At 34.3% G+C, this 10,964-nt stretch overlaps 1 long non-coding RNA gene across 1 annotated transcript; it reads left to right on the forward strand.

Annotated features, from left to right (window-relative positions):
- Window positions 1-181: 181 nt before the first annotated feature.
- Window positions 182-1,286, forward strand: LOC145733617 (uncharacterized). Its single transcript, XR_014179244.1, has 2 exons — window positions 182-858; window positions 922-1,286. It is a non-coding gene; the product is annotated as an uncharacterized LOC145733617 (long non-coding RNA).
- The last annotated feature ends 9,678 nt before the right edge of the window (window positions 1,287-10,964 follow it).

Below are 10,964 nucleotides of genomic sequence, written 5' to 3' on the forward strand. Positions count from 1 at the left end.
TCTGTATATTTCTGGCTAACTCTGAGAGTTTACTATATACAAAAATAAAAAATAAATAAATCTTGACTGATGTACTTGGAGCGTTTTATTTAGATTCTGGAGCCGAACAAATAAATACCGGGCTCGTGATTAGGCTTTTAAACGCGTTTATACAGGGTTAAGTGCAAAAGTTGGTTTATAGTTTTTCCATTATGGGGGAATTTTCAAATCCAAAAAACACTAAAAAGTGATATTATTTGCTACATTGTCAAGTCTTTGCGTAAATCTTTGCACAGTTTATGTGATTGACCAAAAAGTCAAATTACGTGAGCGTGACGTCAAATTTGCTCTGCTCATAGAGCGTCAAAACAAACGCGACCACAGCAAGTCAATCAAGGTTAGCTAGATCAAACTGTCATGTAGTCAAATATCACTCTGGTTGCAAAACAAGTCATTTTGATTGGTTACAACCAGTGATGTAAAGGCGGTAATATTCGAGTTGTTACTTCATGTAAAATTACCCGGAAAATTACTTCATGTCTGAATGAAAATTTTCCCTAACAAGAAATGAAATAGTACTTCATTGTCAAACTTGTCATGTCTATAGTGTCAAATTTGTCTGAGAAAACAGAAAACTCTAACCTCCAACAGAAGACTTACTAGAAACAGTAATTTAATATTTATAATTCTAAATTATTAAAGTGATTATTAAATTTTCCCACCAAATTCTAAAAAACGTGGATGATCAAAAAAGTACCAGTTGACCAAAACACTAAAATGTCCGAAACTGAAGAACTGTGTTCTGATAATGACAAAGAGGAGGAAAATGAGGATCTGCTAATGGACATGAAGGTGATGATGAAATATATTCAAAAAGTGGTAAGAATCAGCTTTTAATACCATATTGAAATATATTGTAGTATATCATTGATTTGCTTTTAGAGCAAGAAATGGACTTTACTTCCTCGCAAAAGTCTTCAGAACCAAATTTTGAAGATGTCCTAGTATTAGCAAGTGGCCAAAGTTTGTAAATTATTGATAAGACATACCAACCAGTGACGAATAATCATTTGCAATAACTTATTATAATAATTTAGATTGTTTAGTTTGCAGTTTGTTGAATTATTTAAAATAAGTACCTAGGTATACTATTTTCTTAAATTCGGGTTTGTTTAGAACATTTTTGTTTTCTTGTTTTTAATTTATAGTGTGTATAATGGATAACTATAAAAAATGTGTTTCTTGATTTGTCTATTTTCTTATTTGTTTTAAAATTGATATCACTACCATAATAAAATGTATCTACTTAACCCTAAGGTCCCTAAGTACCCTATATGTTCACATAATTTCATTTTGAGTCCTAATAAATCAGATTAGTTTAAGAATTTTTGATGAAATTATTTCAATAGCAATGTTATAATTTGATAACCTATTTCTGTACTTAATTACCCTAAAAAATGCAAACTTTTTGAAGTATAAATTTTTCCAATTTTTCTGGAAAATTACCGGAAATTTTCGGAAAAAATTTCCATAAAATTAATTTTTCGGAAATTTTACATTCCTGGTTACAACTTAAAACATTCCTATGAGGACAAAGCTGATAAGTATCTCACTATCTTAACCAGAGATTTTCACATGCAATACTTAACTAAGCAGAAATCAAATAAATTGGTCTGTTACGTCACTAACTGCTCCATACAGTTGGAAGATTCATTAAAAAACTGAATATTAAACATTCAAAGAAGCTAATAATGATTTACTGATTATTTAATGTAAAATCTAGAAAATTAAAAACGTCAAAGCATTAAATATATGCAATTAAATACGAATACAAACAACTGTTATTTTAGGTCACTTCAACAAATTATAGACAATTTATAAGTAAATTATTTGAATTTATATTGACGATTTCCGGTAAGTTTATTCACAATCAAGCAAAGAAAACGTTAATGAGCCTGTAAAATGTTGGTCAAAAGTTGATTAACCACTAATTTACATTTATATTTGTACTATAATCCATACATCATCACTTGGGTAATTGGGGAAGTAATTTTTGCATTAACTATGCCAAGACACTTATTAACATTAATTGGGAGTGTATCTGCTTTTAGGGGTGTAACTTGGTTGTCTAACTAGTTTCAAAAAAATTAACATAAAACCCTCGAATATTATAATAAATTCGTGGAAGGTCCTATATAGTTTTATATATTCGTCACCATCGTTGGATTCCTCGCATACCGTTTATCAAAAAGGTTGGCAGCCGTATTAAAAAAGACAAAAACTCTATTATACCTGTTCGGTTTTGAAACGTTCATGTTCACATGGTGTAACTGATTGTTTTTCTCTCTGCGTCAAATTTAAAAACGAGAAAGGTCGGGAAGGCCTCGAAAGTCGAAACAATGCTGCTCCGGAGTGACAGCCCAGTTATAAATGATCGCGATCGGTTAATGAAATGATAATGGTAATAAGCTGCATTCCGTTCGGTGTTGCCCGATCTCAAATTGAATGTTTTGCTAAGTTTACTCAGAAAATCCAATAACGAATTAATTTGTCTTAATGTATGTAAACTCACAATCAGTTTTATTTTAGACAGCCACTGGTTTTTGGATTTTGCAGCAGCGCCATCTAATTCCAAATTTCAACAAATTACTTGCGCCGCTGTTCTGTCAACGTCAGCAATGTGAATGTCATGTACTGTCAACAATGCTATGGTAAATTTTGTAAATCAATGAAATGGAAAGGTTGTATTGGATTATATTTACAGTGACATGGGTCGAAAATTAAATACAAGCTAATTTCTAATTGAAAGTGATTATATGATCAAAATCTCAACTGGGCCGTAAAGTCATATGGATCAAGAACCCGTAACAACGCGCATTCCTCACATTTTTTCCTCTCCCTTTTCCTCGGCTCGAATTAATTTGATTTCATTTTATTGTGACGCAGCTCAATAAATAAAATCCGAATAGAGAGAGATGGCGCCACGGCCGCTGTCTGGCGCCAAACCGTTCTCTCTGTTATTATTAATGTTGAAAAAACACAGGTTTTTTTATGATTTTCTTCAATTATTTCGTTATTGGCTATAACTGTCAATTTAATATGGGCTGTCCAGTTTTTTGAGGGGGTTGGGGGGAAGGGTTGACAATGCACGTAAACGCGCTCCTAATCTGAATACTTAATAAGAATATCTTCGATCTACGTCGTGTCTGAGTCCATTGAGACAAGTTTCGGGCCATAATTCACCCGGATGACATTGGTCACTGGCTGTTCTTCGGAATGCCGTCTGGCGTCTGCCTAAAAACCATAAGACGTGCGCCAACGCGTCCTATCTCTGCTCAAAATCGAGCCCCGTCATATATTTATGAATACAACTTATGAGGTGGGTAACGAATACAACTTATAATATATTTTTTTTTTGGGAGGCCTCTATTTTTTTTGATTGTCTGATGTGCGGGATTAGTTTAACGTTTCGAAAGATTACAGTCACCTTTAACGTGTAAACTTTGTCAGATGTTATATATATATTTTTCTAGGAATATCTCAATATTACCTAACCTAACCTAACGTACTCTTTCAGTTTTAGAAATATCTAAAGCATTTTCAGTGAGGTTTTATAGAGAAAAACGAGTGTGAGGGCACTCTCATGACGTTTTCGATTGGCATGTTTAATGCAAAACCAGTGTATTGCTATACTGTTTCAATGACATTTGATAGAGCAGGATACAAATACATTCGTTTTGCACTAAACGAACCAATCGAACACATCAGTGATGTATGCTACAGTCATTTAATAACAAACTAAAAATTGGAAACGGAAAATTCACTTAAGAAGTTTAAAAAATATTATTGTAGCAAGTTTTCATAGTTTCCAGACAAACTAAAAAACTTTAGTTTTGAAAATTGAATTAGAAAAGATAAAAATTTCAGAAGCTTAAAAGTTGTGTTTGTAACCAGTTTTCATGCAAATTGAGAGACTTTAATACTAAAAATTGACTTGTAGACATAAAAACTACTTTTTCAAGAATTTGTTACTACAAATTCATACAGTTAAACGTTAAAAATTGACTTGAACCCCAAAATGTGACTGAACTAATGAAAAGTGACATCAGAAGCTTAAAATTTGCATTTGAAGTAAGTTTTCATAATTTGAAGACAAATTTCAATATTTTAGTCAGGACATTAACATTAGATTCATGAAAATTGTCTTGAAAACGAACTTTTCGTGCTTTTTACTTTGCTTTTCATTTTTTTCGAATTCTGGACTAGTTTTAGTGCTTCAAAACTGCTTTCAGCTTGGAAAATCGAGTTTCAAGACTATCTTCACCAAGTTATTGACATAGCAAACTTAAAAAACAATTTTTACATTCTTCATAGACTTAAAATAGCATTCCAAGCTTTGTCACTATTAAATCGACTTCTAGACACCTCAGTGCTAAAAATTCGGGTATTCCTTAATAAACTAGACTGTTTTTAGTGTTTTAAGGCTGTTTTCAGTGCCTCAAATCGAGTTTCAAGACTATCTTTACAAAGTTTTTGACTTATCAGGCCTAAAAGCCAGTGTGTCCACTGACCATAATCTTGAAAATGTTATTTCAAGCTTCTTCACTATTAAATTGACTTCTACACTCATAGGTGCAATAAATTGTAGCATCTCTAAGAAATTCAGACTGTTTTTAGTGCTTTTTAAGACTGAAAAATCGAGTTTAAGACTATTTCCAAAAGTCAAGTTTCTTCAGTAATAAAAGTAAAAAATTTTGGTACCAAATGCTACAATAATAGTCTTGAGAACTAATTTTTAGAAATAAAATAGTCCGAAAATTTAATTTACTTCTAGACTTGTTGTCCAGTCCAGAAAATTGAGTTGTACACCAATTAAAGTCTTGAAAATATACTTTTGGACTCTCTTTAGTTCTAGTAAAGTCAGTTCTAGCATTAAAAGTCAACTTTTATATTATTTTTAGTAGTAAAAAATGAGTTTCATGCACAATACAATCTTTGTCTTGATTTCCGGACTTTTTTTAGTTCTTGAGTGCCAGTTTCAGACACTCAACCAGGATGGCAGTCTGAGAAAGCGAATCATAAGACCATTCCTAGTAGTAAAAAAGTTTTTAGACTATTCACTACAAATTTGGACTTTCACAAGTCTTGAATGTTCAGTTTTAAACTATAAAACGATTTTTTAAATTGAAATTTGGAGGACTGTATCTTCCTTAGGAAACGTTTTTCAGAAAAATGACATAATGCAAGTCAACTTTTTTTTGATTAGCTATCAAATGGTGAATTATTGACACTTAAAACTGGACCACCCTGTATTTGGTGTTTATTAAATTTCTTTTATCTACTCCTAGCATGGTAATCATTCATTACATAGCTCATTTTGAGTTACGTAATGAGCGATTTTACCGCACTAGTGCGATAATAATCGATTTTATCGCACTAGTGCGATAAAACAACTTTAAATGAAAATTTCTGCTGTAATTGTTTATTGAATTTAAACATAACTTTGATACATTTTTTCATATTTCTCCTTTGACTTGGCAGGCAACAAGCCAGATACCACGTTTGCGGCAGCTTCTTCAATATCTGACGGAAGTTCTTCAGACATGTTCATAACGAAATGCACTTTTAAAAATTTGTGACTGACACTGTTAAATTGTCGCTTAAGTGATATGTGGAAACAAATGGCCACCATAGCAACAACACCAAAACAGTACAGCGTAGATGACAAGATTTAAGGGTAACAAATAACTACCCGTAGCAAGCATATACGAGACGTTCCTAAATAGTTCACATTGCACAAAATATGAATTTTTTTCTTACTTTACGCTGCTTCTGATGGTCGTAGATAAAATGTTGTACATCACCCGTGGGGTATGGCAAATTAACGTACTCGTGTGATCACCACAACTCGGTCTACGACCTCGTCGTGGCAACACTCCCACTCGTGACTATAAAAATGCTCATACCCCACTAGTAATGTAAATAACTATTATAGTTCTACGTCGTTTTCAGCGAATTTTGACAGTTGTAAAGTATGTAAGAGTTATTGGCGTTTCAACATAAGAAATACTCCCTCTGGTGATCAGTTTCGGACATTCCAGCTGTCATTTCTCCGTTTGTTTACATTGATACACACTGGTTTCATAAATATGAAGTGACAGTGTCATATTATTTATAATGTTAGGTTAGGAACGGGTTGCTCGATTTTAGTTCAACTGGCGCTGCGATCTTAATTTGAAACGCCAATTATCTAGGTATTTCTAGCCTATGGTCCACGTGACCTAAATTTGACAAAACCATCGTCTGTTCGTAGAGGCAATTTCAAACTGGTTTCCAACTGAAAATCGAAAATTGTTGTCTTTTATTGGTTGAATGTTCACGTGACATTGACATTTTAACTCCTAGTGGGAGATTCGTTCTGCGAACAGACCTATTGACGTTTGCTTATACTAAACATATTTTCAGTCAATCAACCTTCTGAATTGGTTCTCTGACCATTTATCACCAATTAAAAATCGACCATCGAACCCACCCATACTGTTCTAACTAGATGGCAATCAAGATAGGAATGTTAGAAATGTTTAGAAAACACTGTTAAGCCACGTGTGTGCATTGACCACACCTGGGCCCCATTTCGAAAAAACACAGACCCGAAATTGATGTCGAATTAAACCACTGTCGTGTTTTTTTCGGGGTCCTTCAGTACCTGGACCCGATTTAACCTATCTTCGGCTGTTTTACAAGATTTAATTATTTTTGGGTAGATTCTGCGGAAAGATAACTTTACCGGGTCCGTTTCAGTGACGTTTTAAACGGATTCCGGATTGTCGTAATACGACGCTCGTTTTAGATTTGGTTTTCAGATTGTCTGATCCATTCTGGTTCTGTCTGCCCGCTCATCAAATTATGTTATCTGTTTTTATAGTAAAATATCCGAATTTTCTCTGTCGGACAAGACAGGAAAACAGATAATCAGTATTCGAAATCTTTTTTAATGGGTCTAATCATAAGCACAATGATTTATTATATGAAGTCACCAAAGGAGCTTTGATGATACACAAAACGCCGCGTAATACTTATTAATTGTTCAATCTACATAGTTTTATAGTACACTATATTGTTTCTTTTCATTGCAGTCACGGAATTTAAATCAATTATGACGATTAGGTTGCAAATTTAAACATTTACCCAATTAGAGTCAGTGAAAAGTGAAACTTTCTTCAGTTCGAACAAAACTAAAGTCTCATTCGGTGGTTTCGAGCCCATTTTTTTCTCTTCTCTCGCTTGAAACGGAGGGTTAAAATTAATTAGCAAAATATGTTAATGCTTGGATCCTCTCGACCTGAAATACCACGCATATTTCCAATGTTCGTTATAATTTATTAGCTAGCTACGTTTTTAAAGTTGCTGGAACGGGACGATACATCATTTTATGTATATTATATGCACCTTTTTTCGTTTTCGATGGTCCCACACAACTTTTATTAAACCCCAAAAAAGCGATAAAAGAATACTATCTCAGACAAGGTTTTTTAAAAAATTACTAACCAATTAATTTTGTTTGTTTCTGTCCAAATCGACGAGGTTTCAATATATTTTAATCGTTTGATAGTGAACACAGTTATGTAGCTAATGTGACCATTTGGTTTTATACGGATGGTCACGTGTGAAGTGTGAAAAGACATTCAGTAAGTTAGTGAAAGTTAAGAAAAAGCAGTAAGCTGAAAGTTGCTTTTCTATTGGGATTTAGGATTTTGATGATTTGACTGGATAGATTGGACTATGGACAGAGAAAATGGCAAGAGAATGATGAAGAAAATGCTAATAAATTCTCATCAAAAGCAACAATTCAGAAGATGGAATTTGTACTTTTGGAAATTATAAAAAGCCAAATTTGACAGTTGGGAAGTTAAGGAACACTTTTATACTTTTCTTACGTCACGTGACAGCTGTCATAACTGTCGAAACTCATTCCCTAGTGACCTGAATTAAAAGTCCTGAAACTATAAAATTACAAATAGTTGCTAATTTGAGGAATCACATTGGAAGTTGTGTTTGAAGCTCCATGGAGTCAAATTTGACAGGTGAGACGGTTAAAAAACAATTTGATACATTTATTACGTCACGTGACAGCTGTCACAACTGTCAAAACTCACTAACCACTGATCTGAAAGTATCAAATGATGTATTTACAGCTCTACGGAGCTAAATTTGCCAGTTTTGACGTAAAAAAAACACTTTGATCACCGCCCTCTATACAAGAAAGTCTGGAATGTCACTTTTAATGGCGGCGTTAGCGGTTTTCGTTTTGTACACAAACCTATGCAGATGCAGTAGAAAATGTGTTTTTTTTTATTTTTTCGTGTAGTTGATTAGAAGTTGTGAGTGAAAAATCAAAAAACGCTTCATTGCTGATCCAGATATGTATAGATATGGCTTTTTATACCCAATAAAGTCCAGCCAAAGCAAGTTTGGTTAGAACCCTTTGTCCTGGAAAGTACAACAAACTAATGTGAAAACTGCTCAATCAAAGAAAATTTGGAAATCCTTGAAGCTAGGTAAGCAAAACTGGTAAATGGATTTTATATTATTACCAAGACCTTTCTTTTAAAATCCAAATGTGCCAATGGAATTTCTAAAAGCTGTCCTGTTTCTTCAGAGTAAACCTTTGTTGCTCTCAAAATGCAGGCGGCCTCAAAATGTAACTCACATACTTATGTATGTAAGAGGCAATAAGTTTACTGAATGAGAAAGCATATTATACTTACCACTGAGTATTGTGTTGGAGTAAAATCATTCCAGTTCAAAGCTTTCAACCACTGTTGGGTTCGAGCAGGGTCTTTTGGAAAGTAAAAGACTGACACTTTTGGGCCTTTCACCAAATTGCTTTTACAATTTGGCAAACAACAAGTGGACGGCATATTGTAGAGGCAATAGAATTTAAGTTAAAAAACCAACAACAAATTATAGAACAATGAAGGAACAATAACAATAGTGATAACACAATAAAATGAACACAAACTACACTTTCACTAGAACAATAAACATATAAACAACAATATATAATAGCAAACAAAAATTGCTTTGACAAGTAATCCCAAGTCTTGACTTTAAACCTTAAAAATTAATTTAATCATCGAAAAACTCAATTTCCACAATTCAAACAAACGCAAACTGTCAACCACTATTTCGGCCATATTGGAATTTTTGGCATGCACCTTCTTGGCTTTCTTGTACAGAGGGCGGTGCTTTTATACTTTTCTTACGTCACGTGACAGCTGTCATAACTATCGAAACTCATTCACCAGTGACCTAAATTAAAACTCCTGAAACTATAAAATTACAAATAGTTGCTGATTTGAGGAATTACATTGCAAGTTGTGTTTGAAGCTCCATGGAGCCAAATTTGACAGTTGAGACGTGCAGGAACACTTTTATTCATTTATTACGTCACGTGACAGCTGTCATAGCTGTCAAAACTCACTTACCACTGATCTGAAAGTTTCAAATGCCAAATAGATGTGTTTCTCTGAGGAATGTGTTTACAGCTCCACGAAGCTAAATTTGCCAGTTCTGACGTAAAAAAACACTTTGATACATCACTTAACGTCAGAGCTGTCATATGTAAGATATAATCCATCAAAGTGTCACTTAACTTTAAGACATTCTCTTTGTATATGCATTAGTAGAGGACAAATAGGGATCCTGCAGTCTGTCAAGAACATTTATGCAAATATTGTCCAGATCACGTGATATATTCATTAGAAAAACAATGAACCAAAATATGACAAAGGATCCGATCTAAAAAGAAGTTAAATGTCACGCCACTGAACAGTTTCCACAAATTTTTTTAAATGTAGAGATATTACATTATTAAAAAGAAAATTTTCTTTCAAGGATAATTCAGTTCTAGTTTGGCGACGTCTTGCCATCGAGTCGGGCGTCGGTGGCGTCCCCATGTCGAGGTTACCATGGAAATGGTGATTCTCAGCGGGGGGGCGGGGCAATCGATATCCCCCCCGTAAGGGTGCGTATAGCGACACGACAAGGGGGGATTAGATAGATTAAGTTTTTGTTGACATATTTAGAGAACGCACAACAGAAAACAGAGAGGGGTAAAAGAGCGGTGGGGAATTGTTTATTTATACGAAAGGCGAATTACCATTAGTCAAAAAAGCAATTATAACAACAACGATGTAATCCAGCTATTTTGTGGAACGAAAAGACGCTAATTGTGGCCGAACAATCGATGTCGAACGATTTTACGAGCTGAGGAAACGTGAGGCCGGGACGAGGCAATTAATAAAAAACAAACAAAGGAGGAGCGGAAAGGAGGGATAAATAACGCCAGAACGGCCATAATTACAATAATCTAATAAGTGTCCTGGGTGATCGGGCTTCCACACGCCCACTCGCCGCCCCACGATGAACGATCCATAAATAATACGCGGAATTTCAGACAGCACATCCTCATTATCCCTCTCAGTCTTCACTTTCCTATACCTACGACCAGAAAGAGATTGAAACGAAAACCTCATACGTACTGAAACTGGTTGGGCTAATGCCACAAACAGATAGCAGCAAACGCCAGTAAGTAATCATGTGACAACTGTCAAACCACTCAAGATAAGACCACGTGTACAGTATTTGCGTAAATCTCAGCAAAGTGTAGTAGAAAATTGTTTAAAGAATTCAATAAAAAAAACAGAAATAGCAGCAGCAAACAAAACTAATGATAAGTTGATTGAAGGATTGTCACTCTTTCCAGCATTGAACTAAAATGAAATAGATAAGAGTTTCCTGTGGTAGTTGAGGGTGCGTTTATACACGTCATTAAACGTCCGTTGACAATTTATGTGATAGTTTGACCATCAAAAGCGCAATTTTTCAGTTGAAACAGCGTTGTCTATAAATTGTTGCAGGTAAGAAATAATGCGTGATATCGAAACGGACGAGTTGAGTCGGAGGATAGCAGCGAATAAGGT

The sequence above is a fragment of the Ips typographus genome, linkage group LG9 (genome assembly GCF_016097725.1).
Source record: "Ips typographus isolate SLU linkage group LG9, UJ_Ityp_2.0, whole genome shotgun sequence".
NCBI lineage: Eukaryota > Metazoa > Arthropoda > Insecta > Coleoptera > Curculionidae > Ips > Ips typographus.